The 18,404-nt window shown below is 41.8% G+C and overlaps 1 long non-coding RNA gene across 1 annotated transcript in view; it reads right to left on the bottom strand.

The window, feature by feature from the left end:
• Positions 1-1,824: 1,824 nt before the first annotated feature.
• The window catches only part of LOC123383180, a 31,155-nt gene continuing 14,575 nt past the window's right edge, over positions 1,825-18,404 (bottom strand). The window contains exons 2-3 of the long non-coding RNA XR_006592653.1: positions 10,536-10,611; positions 1,825-2,118 (exon numbers count right to left, since the gene is read on the bottom strand). This is a non-coding gene — a long non-coding RNA (uncharacterized LOC123383180). The remainder of the gene's footprint in view (positions 2,119-10,535; positions 10,612-18,404) is intronic.

Raw genomic sequence — 18,404 nt, 5'->3', positions numbered from 1 at the left:
TCAGATATGGAATGTCCCCCGGGGACTTGAATAAAGGGTGCACCCTAGGAAAGAGGCAGCCTTTCTTCCTTAAGTAGGCATTGGATCTGAGCCCTTATGAAAGATGTTTGGTGATATATATTTGGTTCTCATAAACTCTTTCATTTATGGAATTTCTTCTGGATGGTGGAAAGAAGCAATAAAGTGAACGTCTTGCTCCCGTGTATTTGGAGATTAGTTATAATCGTGTGAACAACTTGCTGAGCAATAAGGAATATTCTTCCCTCACAAAGGAATGTTGAGCCTACCCAGCTCATTTATTTATTGAACACACACTAAGATTTGTGAGTTACAGATACTAACTCATTTAATACTTCCAACCACCTTCTAAAGGAGGGATTATTTTACTAGTGAGGAAACTGAGGCACACAAATTTTAATTAACTGGCCCAAGGTCAAAGAGCTTGTCAGAGGACCCAGCACTCATGTCCTGGACCACCAGACAGCTCTCATCTTCCTATGAATGAACCTTCTCATTCTCCCAGGAAGAATGTCTATGTAACAACAGGGTAACTTGGGAGCCCAGGTTATAATAAGAGACGTTTATTAGATTTGGTGCCTTGTGTCGTACATGACTGAAAAGAAAACTCCATTTCTCTCACTACTGCTACTGCTCTTACCACTACAACTACTCCTACTCCTACGTCTAACATGAATATGTGGGGGTTTTCCCCTATGGCCATAGGGCAAACAGGAGGGATGCGTGGAGCTTTCATGACCTCTCTGGATGCCTCCCTCTCCTGGCACTTCCGTGTACTCACCAACTCAGAAGCTCCCTGAACCCCTTCAGTTAGGGTTTCTTATTTATGGAAGCTTCATTAGGTAGGCACGATTGATTAGATCATTGACCATTAGTGGTTAACTCCAACTCTGGCCCCCCCTTCCCCTCCCTGGAGTTGGAATGGGGACGGGGGGCAGGGGGGGGCACTGAAAGTTCCAGCTCTCTAATTAGAAGGTTGCTTCCCCTGGAAACCAGCCCCTATCGTTAGGGACTTTCTAAAAGTCACTTCATTAATATAAACTCAAGTGGGTTGAAAGGGGCTTGAAATGAATAAGAAAAGACAATCTTTTTATCCTTATTGAACCAGCACTGTTTCAGGAACTGGGGACAGAAACCAAATCTTATAACAAAAGGTGCTCCTTTCACCTTTATTGCTCTGGGACCGTTTTTAGGAGCCAGGAATGAAGCCCAAAATATACATTTCTTATTATATCACAGTATCACATGTCAGAGTACTCTGTGCCCTATGGAAGGAAAGAAGGAAGGGAGGGAGGGAGGGAGGGAAAAGGAGAGGGCGGGAGGGTGGCCTGGACATTTTACAAAGGGATGGTGCTGTGAAGGATGAAGCTATATCTGATCATCAGTTTCCTCATCTCTTTTATGGGATTATCACAGCTAACTTGCCTTAATTATGGCTTATTCATAAATATACACCAAATCAGCTTAATGTATGTCAAAGCACTTTAAAAACAAATTGATATGTACATCAAGTACTTTTGTTATTATGATCAAGCCAATCACTTGTTTTTGTTTCCCATTTTTCTTTACTCCACCCTTCATTTGACTTTGGGATGAAAAAAAAAAAAAGAAGAAGACTCAAGAAACTAAAATTCTCATGTTCTCCAGAAGTCATTAGAGCTAGCTACTAATCTTTTTCCCTTTGGCTGAACATTCCGAATATTACACCACTTCCCCAAATGCAAAACATTCATTATTATAATGACACCTTCAGAAAGGAAATGTTTTCTGAATGGCATTCATCCAAAATCTTAAAGTACACTAATCTCCAATGCTTGAGGATGTTTTATTGGCGTGCAAACATTCAGGCCTTCTGTTTGTCACGAAAACAGAGATGATACAGCTTATGATTATCTGTTATCTACAGCAGTAGAGTTTCCTTACACAAAGCTTCAGTTTTTAGGCCCCTTTCATATTAGTCAGTTCTCAACCACAGAGCAAGGGCTCATCCCCTTGGAGGTGTCTACTGTCTCCTTGTTTCCTCTTCTTGGGTGAGTTTCAGGTGCGGGCGTTAGGGCCACATCAGAGGAGGGCTAGGACTGGAGAAAGGACTGTCTGGATCTAGGAAAGAATACAGGTTTTCTATGGAGTCTATGTTCAAAGTCAAAATATCACTTTGGGGTTTACCTCTTTTTGTTTGTTTCACGCACATTTCTGTTCCTTTCCCTCAGCGTGGACAATTGAGATTTAATATTTTAAATTCCTCCTCATCCATTCATTCCTCAGTGTATTCTAACTAGAATTCCACCCCCACCACTTCACTAAAGCTTTTCTCAGCTGCCTAAGCCAACGGACAAGTTTCAGGTCCTAAGGGTACAGAGACAAATAACCAGCCCCTGACCTTGAAGATCTTGTCCACCTCTGGGAAGAGACACAGGTAAACAAACAGTATGTGACACAGTAAAGGCTTTGGTGGGTGTTTTGGGGAGTACAGAGGGCATCTACTGACTCCATCTGCCATGTCTGAGATTGGTGGGCAAGTTCTCTTTACACTTCTTCTTTTGGTTTCTAGAATAATACATCTTGGTTTTCCTTTCTCTGGTCATTCCCTCTCAATCTCTTTTCATGGCTCCATTTCCTCTATTCATCCCTAAATGATTGTTATTCCTTAAGGGTCTGGACCAAGGCTTTTGTTCTTATTCCTTAGGCTTTCCTAGGACAATCTTATCCATATTTCTGACTTCACGTGTCACAGTAAGTTAGTGGCGTCCACATTCCCATTTCCAATTGTACCTCCCTCCTTGGCTCCAAATTTATTTGCCTATCACTCACCTGGGTATCCTACAGACATCTCAAACCCAAAACGTCCACATCTAAGCACATCATCAAGAACCATCTTTCTGCTCTTCCTGTTTCCTATTTCAGTGGGTGGTACCACCCGCCACCCAGCCCATCAGATTAGAAACCCGGATGTCATCCTTCGCTTGTGCATCTCCCTCACACACTCAGTCGCCAAATCCCACCAATTCTGCCTCCTCACTGCCACCATCGTGGCTCACCTTCGGTTGACCTTCCGTATTGTGGCTAGAGGCATCTTCCAAAGCACAAATTTGTTTGTATTACTCCACTGTTTAAATAATTTCGAGGGTTGCTCACTGCTAGCATTGCAGAAAAGGCTCTTAATCACTTGTTCCTGCCCACCGCCCTGAGACGCCTCAGCAACCTTAGCCACGCTTGCTCCATTCAGTTACAGATTACTCTCCCACCTTTTCCTCCTCACTCATGAATACGCAGCTCAAGCAGTATGCATTTGGGAGTGTCTTCTTGTGCTAGGGTACTGGTGACTGCTTATTTCCAAGGCTGGTCGGCAGATGCCCTTCCTCTCTCAGCAGATGTGCCTGTCTTCCAGCTGGCTCAAAATCTGGCAACTGCCACAGGCCATGGTCAGGGCTAGGGTTTCGGAGTCAGACAGACTAGGGGTTCAGATCCTGGATGTGCCATTTATTAGCTATAACCTTTCCTCCTGGTAAAATGGGAATCGCAGTGCTCATTAGGTGACTCAGGAGAGTCATTGAGAGAATGAATGCAAAGTATGTAGCATAGATCACGTGTCCAGTAAATGGCAGCTAATAGTATTACTATTCCTACTCCTAAATCTAAGAAATATATCCGACATCTTAAAAATCTCCTAATTTCAGGAGAGGATGATGAAGCGAGGCCCTTCCCTTCCACTGAGGAGCTGAGATGTTAGAAATACAGCTGGGCTTTGTTTACTTTTCCTAAGACCACTTCCAACTGAATAGCCTATCATTCACACAACTGTGGCTGTTCATGTGATGGCCATAAGCACACACAGCAAGAAGCCCGCCCCCAGCCTGCACCTGCTGGTGTCTCAGGTGGTCACCGCAGCACAGATGAGCCATGCCGTGCATCTACTAAACCTTCTGCAGAATCAGAGTCCTGCTCCACAAAGGTTTCTGAGATCAGCACTTAGGTGTCTCCTTTTACCTGTGCCCGGAAAAACTGGGCTGTCACCTGGCCATGCGTCTTGGAGAAGGGATTTCATTTTGGACCCAATGATGCAATTAGTGAACGTGGACCTGCTTTTGGGATCTCCCACCCACCCTCCGCCCTGTAACATGTCTCTTGAATACCCTGTTATTAGTAGCCGAGTCATAAAATGGAAAATAACCTTAATCTCTTCCTTTAACAGGAAAGGGGAAAATATTACTGAAATGGAAAAAATGATCAAGGAATAGCGTCAAATTGTTCCCAATGTTTGGGAATTCGGATTGTGGTAAAGGAGAGGATATTTGTATTAGTTTTTACATTTAAAAAGTTAAAACATAAATGAAGACTGTGAGATTTTGAAAGAAATTTCTATCTAGTGTTAAATGAATTAAACCAGGGTGCCATTTGACTGAGGTGACTCTGGATGCTGAGGCGACTGGTTCATGTAAGCAAACCAGAATCTAAGCCTGTAAATGCCTCAAGGTTAGAAAATCAAAATGCTAAGGACAACCAGTCACAAACAGTCCATCAGGCTTTAAACTGTGGCCAGGCAGATAATTGCCTTTCCTTGCTTCTGAAGGTTCTCTATAGGTCTTTCCCATGGCTCCTGCCCACCCAGAGCTCCTAACCACTTCTGGACCTTGATTTGAGTCAACAAATGATCAAATAAACTTAAAAATTTCAATATGCCTCTGTTTTATCTTTTAATACCAGAGACAATATAAGACCGGACCTCCAGCAGTGTTTAGAAAACCGGATCCATGATAATAGTGTGTGGTTGAATAAGGGATAATATATTTTCAAAGATACTAGACTTATTGTGTTTGGGTTTGAAATGGCCTCAGAACTTTCTCATTTTTATTATGTATTACAACATTGGCATAGAGAAAAACTAGACCCAGGGGCCCCTGAATGATTTTCTTTAAAGATTTTCACACATTTTATATAATGATGGATCAGATTAACAGTTAATTTACTAACAGACCAAACCAACAAAGAAAATAAAAGCAAAAGTAGTTACCAGAGGGGATGGCAGCTAGGGGTGGGTGAAGGGGCTCAATTCTCTGGTGATGGATGGTAACTAGATTTATGGTTGTGTATACACTTTACAGTGTATAGAAACATCGAATTATGTTGTACACCTGAAACTTACATAATGGTATATATCAATTTTACCTCAACAACAACAAAAGGCAGAGAAAGAGAGAGAGAGACCAGTTACATTTTAAGTGAACAATTTCCGGTCCCTAAAACAAATGTACGTATAGATTAAATAAACAATTCACTGTTCTACATGCTTTGTGATTAAAGTTTACATTCTAGACCATTTATATTTAACTTTTAAGACCATCCCGGAAAGAAAAGCCCCTGAAGAACTTGCGAATATCTCAGGAAGCTTCATATTTTTAAGGAAACGTAATAGTCATGGTCCATATAGTTCAAATATAAATAAGCCATTTTTCTCTCCTGTCTGATTTCTTTGTTCTTTGTACTATGGAGATTGCTAGAATGGAAATGTTCTTCAACTCATCTCTGTATTAATGACTAGTATTTGGTATAACAGAATTTTGACCCCGAGGTACCAAATTGACTCTCACCTATAATTTCTTTCAATTTTAACCAAGACGGAATCAAAGTGGTTATGTCTCTATTTTCTTATCACCTTATTTAACCACATTATTGTATTTGAAAGTTACATTTTTCCATAATAAAAATGATTCTTCCTCCCTCTATTTCTTACTTCCTTTTTCCATCCATTCATTAATCTCCCTTCCCTCCCTTCCTCCTTTCCTTTACCAAGTATTATTTGAGCACCTACTTTGTCATATAACAGACTAGGTATTAGAGATGAAAAGATAATTCAAACATAGTCTGTCACAGAAGAGGCAAGTACAGTGGGGGGAAACAGATATGTAAACAGAAAATCATAAAACAGCGTTAGTGCATGACTGAGACATATACAGGGAGCACTGATGAAGGGCACATCTCCAGAAAACATGGAGGTTGCAAATCAACCAGGGACTGCCTCCTGGCAAAGGGAAGTCCTACCTGAGCAGGTGAAGGTGGCTGTGCTCAAGGCTTTCCAGTCAGTGAGTCTGGGTTAAATAAAGGAAGGGAAATCTGAAATAGTAGACCAAGGTCAGGGCACCAAAAGCAGGTCAGTTGCGTCCGGAGTATAGTGTGAAGCAGGGAAGAGCAAAAGGTAATGTCAGGGACTTTGCCTGGTGCCAGATCATGGGGAAATCTCCGTGCCATATTGAGGATTCTCAATAAGCCTTTGTTGAATAAAGAAAACAATCTTTATGCCCCAAGAGCAGTTTTATTTACATATTGTATAATTAATTCATTTTAGTGTATGTTTACTGGGTGTCTAGTCCTAATTTGGGCTAAACTCTCGAGAAATTAAAAAAATTCTCATGGCTACATCAAATTCACTCGTGCATTTCTATAGCTTTTCATAAATAGGTCAAAAGTAAGGTGGACCTACAAATGAGGCCCCCACAGATTTTTGAATTTTGTGTATTTGGCTTATGTCCTCTGCCAGAGGATGCTATGTTCTGGAGTAGACTAATGACTATTTAGAGAACAATGTAGGGCTAACCTTTATGTGATGGCTTCCCCTCTATCCTTGTATGATTGGATTCAATACTAATACATTTCCTTTATATATATCTACGGTTTATAAAGCATGTTTGCATTTGTTAAATTATCCAGACTTCTATGAGGTAACTGTGATTATCCCCATTTTACAGATCCAACATTCATTCAACAAATCTTTACCGAAATAAGGCACATACTGTTCTGGCTACTAGATTGAAAATCAAGTACAGATCAAGTTCTCTACTCTCACAGAACTTACATTCTTGCAGGGGCAGACAGCCCGAAAACAGAGACCTAAACCGAAGATAACGGTAATGGCTCTGAAGACAGAGATGGTGGTATGGTCCAGAGGGACGAGTGTTGGGGAAAGGAGAGGCTTCTCTGGGCAGTGACACTTGAGCTGCACCTAGATGAGGATCGGAAGTCAGTCCTGGGAAGGTCCTAGGGAATAGTGTTCCAGACAGAGGGAGCAGCAAGTTGAAAGACTCTAGGGTGAAAATAAACTTTGTATGTTTAAGGGATGCTAAAAAGGCCAGTGTGGCTGGAACCTCATGGAAATAAATGAGATGAGATTGGAAATGTAGGCAGGGACCAGATCAAGTAGGGCCTCCTGCGCCACAACAAGGCAGAGTTGGATGTTATTACAGAGGGGAAGCACTGAGGGCTCTGAACAAGCAAGCAATGGCTGGGTGACATTTATGTATGCAATTCTCACACTCCTGCATGGTCCAGCTTCTTTGAGCAAAGGCATTTATACCCAATGTTTGTATAAAGAGACATTCCAGGATAGTAAAGCTTAGAGATGTTTCTCTCTCTCTCTGGAGACATCACGGTAATAACGATAAAGCCCATTTCTTTCCCTCCCCAGGGATTTGCTTAAATTCCAAGAGGATGGGAAGGTTACCAGAGGCCCTATATAAGATCAGGTTTTCCTAATTTCAGAGTTTATCTGCTCGGATACACCCCACTGCCTGTGCAGGTGACATCTGGTTCTCATCACATTGGGGACCAAAGCAAGATATTGCTCTAGCTGTTGCTTTTGCTGTAACAGATGCTCTTTGTCTCTGACCCAGAGTTATCATGTCTCCTGTAAACCTGTGGCAGACTAACTTGTTAGCTTTCAAGTAGGTTAAAATCTCAGACCCCCTAGTTTCTGACTTATCAGTGACCCAATTCAATTTGCTTCTGGAAAAGATTTCATAATAAGGAAGCTGTGGGTTAGAGTGAGTTGTGACCTCTTGCCCAAGGTGAGGGGGACAAGGCTGTCACTGGGATTTCCAACTCCAGAAGGTTTTTAAGGCCTTTTTTAGTGCTTCTCAGAAGAAACCATCCTGGCCACTCTGAGTGTCCCTTCTGAACTCCCCAAGTGTATTACAATATATCCCTGCTCCTAGATTTCTCACACCAGTCTTCTGAAGGAGGTATATATACTCAAAAAGTGATACAAGAAACAGTAATTTTACTATTTTTTTTTTTTTGAGACAGAGAATGACAGTGTGAGCTGGGGAGAGGGGCAGAGAGAGAGAAAGAGAGAGAGAGAGAGAGAGAGAGAGAGAGAGAGAGAGAGAGAGAAAGAGAACTAAGCAGCCTTCATGCCCAGCTCAGAGCAGGATGCTGAGCTCAATCCTACAAGCCTGGGATCCCGACCTAAGCCAAAATCAAGAGTCAGACACATTCAACTGACTGAGTCACCCAGGTGCCCCAGTAAACAGTCATTTTAAAACAAGTTATGAAAGACAAGCTAACTAGACTTGTTATAGGATTCCTTTGAAAAAGAAGTTTGAGGCTTGATGAATTCCCATTTGAATTGAGTTTATATATTTAAAAAACTCCATATAAAAAGGGCCTTCACATAGTGTGCATCCAGCCTCCGAGGATGCAGTGCGATATCCCCCACCCTTCTCTCTGGGATTGTTCCAGTCTGTCAGAGACTGGATGCTTCCAGCCCACGCATTGCGAGCCCTCCGCAGCCGCCTCCCAAGAGGCACAGGGCCCGGTTGGTGTGGGAGGCTGTGTTCGTTTCATGTCACCTGGAGAAAGCAGTCACAAAGGGAAGACTCTGGAGGCCGTTTTCTGCTTGTTTGTTTTGACTATGTGTGTTGAAAACAAAGCAAGTGACACCCTTGGTTGAACTTTTTATTTCCAGTTCCTACTGAACGTCCGCTCTCCAGTAAAGAATATTGATTAGATCCAAAATCAAATCAAAACAAAACAAACATCCATAGTAAGGGGCAGAATCTTGTACTTTCCTTTGCAAAGTCTTTTCCCCACTGACGTCTCCTGTCATCCCAGGGCTCACAGTGAGTACTTCCACTTCGGAATCGTATCTTCAAAGGCATTTGTCACTTCAGAATGTGCTTGGCATTAAGCTGCCATTGGCTGCAGTATTGTGCCCTATTTCAGCAACGGGGGAGCTCTTAAGAATTGATCATTTGGATGATTACAATAGTCTCTGGGCGGACATTAGGTCTATGGTCTTCAGCCTTTTGTATTGAACATCTTACCGACCGCTGGGTGAAAAACCCTGGTTCCTTTCTTTGTAGAAGCAAAAGTAGTACTTTTTCCAAAAGAACATTTCCACATTGACATACGTTCTGTCGGTGGCTTAGAACTTGTATGAAAGTATTGCTTCCTACCCAATGACTTCATAGAACCAGTTTACAGCACCATCAGCTCCCACAGCGCTCCCCCTCACCCCACAGCCTCTATCATCTTGTCATGTTCACTACAAATTGTGATGTTTAATCACAAAGCTTCATGTGGTTTTACACTGATGTTTCAGAAAGCTTTTTTTTTTTTTTTAATTTTTTTTCAACGTTTATTTATTTTTGGGACAGAGAGAGACAGAGCATGAACGGGGGAGGGGCAGAGAGAGAAGGAGACACAGAATCCGAAACAGGCTCCAGGCTCCGAGCCATCAGCCCAGAGCCCGACGCGGGGCTCGAACTCACGGACCGCGAGACCGTGACCTGGCTGAAGTCGGACGCTTAACCGACTGCGCCACCCAGGCGCCCCTCAGAAAGCTTTTTTTATCTCCAAGGAGAATGTGTTAAGTGTGGATCTTTTCTTCTACGCCTTCATCTCCTGTGGTTTTCACACTGTTCTGAGTAGATGATTAACATTCAAAAAATACTTGATTGGATTGTGTAGTCCTTTTCTTCTGGTTTTATTCATGTATATAGAGACCAACAGTATACTGTTTTATTTACAACAATCCTTCATATGCTTGAGGATGAAGGTCGCTCTACTTTTCTTTTCTTTCTTTTTTTTTTTTCTTTGGATCAAATAGCCCCAATTCTTTGCATAATTCCTGATGGTTCTCATCGAGCATCTGTTATGACTGGTGCTGCATTCTTGGAGATATGTTCCCTGAAACTCCTGTGAAAAAGTCTTCTGTAGTTAATTTGAGAAATGCCATTCATTTGTTTACTATGGCTACCCAAGTCCTTTAAAACCTCAAGTATGATTCTTCTAAAGGTGGGTGTAGTGTTCCATTCGTTTGAGTCTTTATTTTATTTTTATTTACGTTAAGAGGCGCCTGGGTGGTTCAGTTGGTTGAGCATCCGACTTCAGCCCAGGTCATGATCTCGCAGTTTGTGGGTTGTTCGAGCCCCATATCAGGCTCTGTGCTGACAGCTCAGAGCCTGGAGCCTCCTTCGGATTCTGTGTCTCCCTTTCTCTCTGCCCCACCCCCACTCACACTCTGTCTGTCTCTCTCAAAAATAAATAAACATTAAAAAAAAAAAAAAAGAATTTTTAGGCAATGTCAATCAATGCTTTACATGAAAATGCCCTCCAGCTTCTCAAATCCCACCTCCCGATTTTGTGATGTGTATTATTTTTGTTTTGTTAAGCAGAATTCATAACATTTATGTTCCATTTTGCAATCCCAAATACCCCAAGTATTAGTCTTAATTTGTACTTACATGGAACAGCCTTCAACAATGGTGCTTTTGTTACAGATTCTCCATCTCTGTGTTATTTTGATTTTTCATGAGATACCTGAATTCCGCCAAACAAATTTTTTTAAAGAAAAAAATCATAAAAACCATGTTAACTGAGTTATTTCATGTTGAGATTGTCTCTTACATTTATTGTCTCTTAAACATATTTTTATTGAGATATAATTGACATGTAACATTATATTAGTTTCAGGTGTACAACATGATGATTTGATATATGTACATGCCACAAAATGATGACCATAGTAAGTCTAGTTAATATCCCTCGCCACAGATAGGTACAACATTTTTTCTTGTGATGAGAACTTTTTTGAAAACTTTATTTATTTATTTTGAGGGAGAGGGAAAGAGAGCACAAGTGGGGGACGTGTAAGGAGAAGAAACGGAATCCCAAGCAGGCTCCGTGCCATGGGTACAGAGCCCAGTGTGAGGCTTGAACTCACAAACTGTGAGATCATGACCTGAGCTGAGATCAAGAATCTGACGTCTAACTGACTGCACTGCCCAAGTGCCCCATGATAACAACTTTGAAGGTTTAAATAAATTATAATATTTATTTTAAAATATGTATTTATTATTAAAATATTTACTTAAAATGTATTTATTTTCTCTTTAAAAATATTCTTATATATGTAATCCAAAAACTATGTGGCCACAGCAAAAATTCAAAAGTTACAAAGTAACATTAAATAAAATTTGCTATTCTATGTCTATTGGTTAACATCTTTTTTTTTTTTTCAGTTAACTTTACATCCTGAAGATTATTTACTGATAGATCAATGTTCTGATAGGACACAGAGAGCTGCTTTATTCTTGGAAACCTACATAGTTTACCATTTATGGAAGGAACATAAATTTATTTCTTGCATTTGTTTCTGAATATAATCTGACTAGATATAATACTCTTGAATTACATTTTGCCTCAGAATTTCATACACTGTTCCATTATCTTTCACCATTAGATATTGTTTTAGAGAAACTTGAGATACTAATTTTCGCCCTTGTAGATAGTTTTATTTTTCTTCATGGATGCCTAGAGGGTTTTTTGTTTTTGTTTTTGTTTTAACTCTTGAGTTTTAATAATTTAACCAGAGTGTTTTTCATTTTGGTTGCTTGGTATGAGTTTTTCCTGGCATATAGCGTGAACTTTTCATTTACAGACTCACTTTATCCTCCAATTCAGGAAAACTTTCCTGTATACTATCTCAGAATACTTTCTCTGATCCATTTGTCAGGCTAGTTAGTTCAGGAATGCCATTTATTCTTATGGTGGAGCATCTATGTCTGTTATAGTTACCATATTCTAATTGCTTTCATCTCTTTGTACTTTTCTTTGAGTTCTTTGAATGTTTCCATCTTAATATCTTCTCGGCCAGCAATGAAAGTTATAGTCATATCTACCTATGATGAATATTTCTTAAACTGCTATTGTATCCTAAGCATTGTGCTAAATGTCCCACTGTCGTGCCAGCTGTGTGGTTGTAGACACGTTTTTAACCTCTCCACGTCAAAGTCTAAGTCCAAAGAACGCTGACTAGTCTGACGCCTTGTCTCAGTCCATTGAGACCCTTGTTGAAACTCTACCCACAGGACTGTAAGATAAGAAATTTGTATTATTTTAAGCCACTAAACTTTTGGTGCTTTGTTATGGCAGTAATAGAAAATGAATACAAATTTTGGTACCCTCAGTGGGGGTGCTGCTGTAGCAACTACGTAAAAATGTGGACGTGTCTTTGGAATTGGGTAATGGGTAGAGGCTGGGAGAATTTTGAAGAGCATGACAGAAAAGTCTAAATGGTCTTGCACAGACTGTCGGTAGAAATTTAGATGCTGCTAATGGCTCTGCTAGTGAGGATTTAGGGGCAAATGAGGAACATGGTAAAGAAAAGCATAGATAAGGAATAAAGAACGTGTGATGGGAAACTAGAGGAAAGGGAATCCATGTTATGTGGGGGAAGAAAGCGTAGTGGAATTGTGTCTTGCACTTACATGGAAAGCAAAACTAGCGAGTGATGATACTGGGCAGTGGGTGAGATTTCCAAGGAAGGTGTTGAAGGTGTGGCTTGGTTTCTTGGCTTTGAGTAAAATGTAAAAGAGACGAGATAAATTGAAAGAAGAAGAGTTAAACCAAAAGATACCAGGATCTGACTATTTGGAAAATTCTCAGCTTACCCAGATTGCTGAAGATGCTTACACAGAGACTCAGTGTCTGGAAAGCATGCCATCAAGGAAAAGCTGAGAGGATGGCTGGGCAGTATTTTAATAATGCCCTAGAAGGTCTAAACATTCAGAAAACTGGGTCACAAAAAAGTCTTACCATAGATGAAAAGTGGGCCTTGTAGATCCCATCAGCCAACTCAACAGAAGCCAAAAATGAACATGAGGTTATCTGAAAAATATTTTGGGGAGGATCCCCTTGTCTAGTGGAGTGAATCACCATGACTCACATGGAAGACCCACAAAGTTCCTGGGAATCTTACACCGGCAGAAACACCTCCAGCTTGGACTGAAAGGGTCAGAGAGAGTATGAAATGAGAGAAGCCTATAGGCCCTCCAAAATTCAGGAAATAGGCGGATACAGCTACTCAGGCTGCAAACGCATACAGGCTTACCCAAAGAGCAGAGGAATGAGCCACAGAGGATAATTCCCAGGTCCTGAAACCAAGTGGAGTTTGCCCAACTGGATTTTGAAATTGCTTGAGATCAGTCATTCCCTTTTCCCTTCCTTTTCTCCTTTTTTTTTTTTTTTTTGAGTAAAACTGTCTATAACTATTATCCTATGCCTCCTCTACCGTTGTATGTTTAGTTTCACAGGTCTGCAAGTGCAGAGGAATTGTGCCCCGGGATGGATAACACCCAGAGGCTCACCCGTATCTTAATTGGATGATTTAGATAACGAGACTGGGAACTTTTGAGCTGATGAGATTTAAGTGAGATTTTGGACTTTGAGTTGATGTTGTCATGCACTGAGGCTCTGGGGACCTGGGTGGGTTGAGTGCATTCTGCATGTGGGGCAGACATGGAACCCTGGGGGCTAGAGGACGGACTGCAGTGGGGAGAATTACCCGCCCCTACATACATTGTCCACACCTTGGACATCCCTGGAACCCGTGAATATGTCATGCGGTGTGGCAACAGGCCTGGATGCAACCTAGGTGGTTAAATAGCTGACTTCGAGATGAGATGAGAAATTAGTTGGGTAGGCTTAATATAACCACGAGTCTTTCAAAGTGGAAGACGGGTTAGAGAACATGAGAATGAAAAGGACAGGGCTCACATTCCTGGCTTTAGAAATGGAGGAAAAGACCGCGAGCCAAGGGATGCAGGTAGCCTGTAGATGCAGGGACAGGCAAGGGAACAGTCCTCCCTCAGGACCTCCGGAGAAGAATGAGCCCTCACAACCCTTTGATTTCAGCCTGAGACGGGAGCCAGACTTCTGACTTGTAGAACTTCAAGATAAGACAGTAGTGTTGCTTTGAGCCTCTGAGTTTGTGGTAATTTGTTACGAGCAGTGGGAAAAGGATACATTCAGTGGCATCAGGACCCCTGGAAGGCTTACTAAAATACAGATTCTTGGGGCACCTGGGTAGCTCAGTCAGTTAAGCGACCACCTTTAGATTTCAGGTCAGGTCATGATCTCAGGGTTGTGTGAGTTTGAGCTCCGCATCGGCCTCTGCGTGCTGACCATGCACAGAACCTGCTTGGGATTCTCTCTCTCTCTCTCTCTCTCTCTCTCTCTCTCTCTCTCTCTCTCTCTCTCTCTCTCCCCCTCTCTCTTTGCCCCGCCCCTGTTCACGCTCCCTCTGTCTCTCTCAAAATAAATAAGCTTAAAAATATAAAATACAGATTCTTGGGCCTCGTCCCCTAGTTTCTGACTCAGTAGCTCTTGAGTGGGGCCTGAGAATCTGCATTTCCATCCAGTTCCCAGGAGATGCTGGTGCAGCTGGATGGAAACCATACTTAGAACCCCTACTTTCTTTCATCGGAGCCCTCAACTGCACCCGGCCATTCAGCTTCTAAAGTGGCCCATTTGATTTATTTGACCATCCTTTGTATCCTTTGGGTTGAGAAACCCAGAAGTGAAACGAAGGCTTGAAAAAGTATGGGTGTAATGAAGCAGTTATCACTCTGAGCATGCGCACAGCAGTTTGTAAAAAGTCACTTGTATGCCCTGCGGCATGTGTTTGGGGACAGGCCCAGATCGGAGAGATCAGTAGTGGCGCATTCAAGAGTGTAATTAGAGATAACAACATCTGTCTGTGTTATGCTTTTCATGGTACAGAGCTGGATCCAGGGGCCCCATCACTCAGCATGGCAGTAATCCTTGGCATGGAGCTAAATGGAACAGTGACTTCAGAATGACAACATTGATCTTGATTTTAAACCGAGCTCAGGAATTACTATATTCTCATGTTTCACTGCATGTCTGGTATTGCACAAATTCTTCAGGGTTTCTTGCCGTAAGTGGGCCTTTTTAAACTCAGAAATAGTGCTATATGCTGAATGGAGCCTCTGACCCACTGCCAGGCACAGCAACGGGTGACTGAACAGATTTCTTATTGTCCTTGGGCATCCCCAGCCTCCCCGTGAGAGCAGTAGCTCAGGGAGAATAGACAATTGTGCTCTGTATTAATTTTCAAAGCACATTTACATCTTTCATCTTATCCTGTCTGTCACAAATAATATGACAAAGCCAAGAAGAGAATCCAGGTTTCCTGAACCCTAGCCCCCTGTTCTGTCCTCCTCATGCTGCTGCAAGACTTTTATCTCAGTCTCTACATCAATGCCCAGAATGCTCGCCCATCTGCAGAGGACACATAGCCAGAGAGAGAGAGAGAGAGAGAGAGAGAGAGAGAGAGAGAGACCAACAGAGAGAGGAAGCGAGAAGGGACAAAAGGAGTAAAGGAGGGAAGGGAATAAAAAAAAATGGGGAAGGATAAGGAAAAGAAGAAAAAAAGAGACAAAGAAGAAAGGGAAGAGACCCTGAAAGCCCTAAAGCACAATTGGGAGCCATAACCTTCCATGCCAGTGCACAAGAATAATAGTCTTGTTCCCTTGGAACAGAAACATCATCCCAAGCCCGAGAGAGGTATAGGGTGTCCCAGAGTGGTTGGCATTATAGATAGCAGTTGTCATCTCCTTCCCGTCCCCTTGTGAGAGTAGCTTGGCTCAGAGTCACTCCCCTCCACCCTCTCGTCCCCCTGGCTGACAGGATCTGAGACGGGCACGCCTGCAGGTGAGGTGGCACTGCCCACCGGCCATGTTCAAGGGTATAGTGGGGCCAGAGTGGGCTAGAAAGTGACATGGACACGCAGGCCATCTCTTGGCTCTCAGGAGTCCCACAGAGTCCCCAGAGTTATTCTCAGTCATACCGGATGGAGCCGCAAGAGAACAGAAACTGAGAAAACAACCCTGCCCGTTCTGACTTGACTACTACAGGATTTAGATCCTCAGACCTTTCCACAGGAAATGTGGGTCAATGTAACACTACTTGAGTGGTGAAATGATATTTTTCAGAACATAAATGGAGACAGAAGACCAACTATGTATGTGTGCTGTAACAGGCGTCTCTATGGCCAGGTTGGGGGTGGGGCAGGAGGGAATGGCTAAGTAGAATGCCTGTCGGGTATCCTGGGATGCACTGTGTTTTGACTTTTAGCATCATCTCACTTTGTTCAAGGGTCTCTTCTTCCTCATCTGTACTCTTCCTATTCTCTCTACCCACAACGTTCCCTCTGGAGGTCATCCAGCCCCCTGCACAACAGCTGGTGCATTGCAGGTACTTAAGAAGTAGGGGGATGCTCTGCTCCTGGGAGAGGCCAGAGCACAGAGTGCTTGACCCTTTATTTGGTGGAACCTGAGAGTCACGGATAAGATGCATGGCTAGACTCCATGACTTTACGATGCTTCAAAACCATAAAATCCTAGAATTCTTATGTACTTAGAAAACCTCAAGAATGTGAATTTCTGCATCTGAAAGGACATTTCGTAAAGATTTATAGTAAATTTGTTTATCAGAGGTTTATAAATGGTACTATTAGTTGTCTTTAATATAGTTCCAAGATTTTTATTTTATTTACTGACATCCTATTTCAGTAACACAATTGGAAACCGTAATCTGTAACAACTCTTCTACTGTTGTATGTTACTGCAAAAAATGATAGGGCACGTTTTTAGAATTCCAAAAAAGAGTTAACTACTTCAAATGGAGTGAATACCAGTAAGACATAAATTGCCTCCGCCCAATGTATGTAGTAAAAAGGATCAACACTTGGGTCTTTCAAGACTTTCCACGATATCATCTATCAATTTATAAGCTCTGGGGGAGCATATATAGCTTAATGAATGGCTTCCCATGTTGACAATGTTTGGTCGTAAGCTAAAGGAAAAAAAAAAAAACCAGGAGGTTCTACAGGTGAAGAAAAAAGAAAAATATAGAAGGGAAATATAATGAAAACTTGAAAAATATTTGACTTCTAACAACTATCACTGCTTTGTGGAAAACATTATCAAATATTCAGTGTCATCAATCTTTTCAAAATTTGCCAGGTTCTGTGCTCTGGAGGAGGAGAACTAGGAGCGGATAACAGTGTAGCACACCGCAGAAACTTAATTCACACTAAAGCAAAAACTACCCAGGCTTGTCTAGGAATTTCTATATTGATCATACTTCCTGGGGGGCTGGAGGCTGGAAACTGAGCGGAAATATTACATGCATTTTGGAAGGGAAGTTAAAAGAAACAGCATTCACCTAAGAAGTTACACAAACTCAAGCTTTATCCAGTTTTTGCAGAGGTAACCTTCTTTGATACTTAATAGCACTTTGTATCAACTCACCCAAGATTTGTTGATCACTAATGGGGGCGGTATCTTTACAAAGGAGGGATAAAGTTTTCATCAACTGAACCCACTGACCAATTTTCATCTCACTAGAAGTGAGAGAAGAAGACATTACGCCCCCAACATCATGCATTATGAATACATCGCATCATTATCAAATATCTTATCAAAAAGTTTGAACCCAAATTTAATCAAGACTCTAGATCTAATTTAGCAGTTTGTAGGATACACAAAGGACAGAAGAGCTGGATAAACAGCATATAAAGAAGCCAGGAGAGAAATCCAGAATGTAGAAACTTCTACCATATACCCGAGCCATCTTTTCAACATGTCAATGGCATGGAAGAAAATGAGCCTGTGTGTATTAACAGAGAAGAGGCTGTTGAGGATTATAAGAGTCTAGGGAAACAGAGCAAACAACGCAACATGTGGACCTAATTTGGAGCCTGATGAAAACAACCAACTGTAAACAAACGTTGGGGGAATGATTGGGGAAAATTAGAATATTAGATGCTATTAAGGAATTATCATTACATTTTCTCAAGTGTGGTATTAGCATGATTGTTATGTAAAAAGCTGATTTTAATTTTTAGAAAAGTATGCTGAACTATTTAGGGAAAAAATAGCCCTTAAAAGGCGCCTTGGTGGCTCAGTCGGTTAAGTGTCTGACTTCAGCTCAGGTCATGATCTCATGTGTGTGAAGGGTTCGTGTGTTCGAGCCCTGCATCGGTTCCATGCTGACAGCTCTGAGCCTGGAGCCTGCTTCAGATTCTGTGTCTCCCTCTCTGTCTGCCCCTCCCCTGCTGGTGCTCTGTCTCTTTCTCTTAAAAATAAATAAACATTAAAAATTTTTAAAAAAACGTTTAAAATATTTCAACAGATTTTTGTACAAACATAGTATCAATTAATTCCCTTCACGATTAAGTCAGTTTGAACTGAGTTTTCTGCTAAGTATACGTGAGGAACGCCTGGGCGGCTCAGTCAGTTAAGCGG

Source organism: Felis catus, chromosome F2 (genome assembly GCF_018350175.1).
Source record: "Felis catus isolate Fca126 chromosome F2, F.catus_Fca126_mat1.0, whole genome shotgun sequence".
NCBI lineage: Eukaryota > Metazoa > Chordata > Mammalia > Carnivora > Felidae > Felis > Felis catus.
This window is presented reverse-complemented; position numbering and strand designations above follow the sequence as displayed.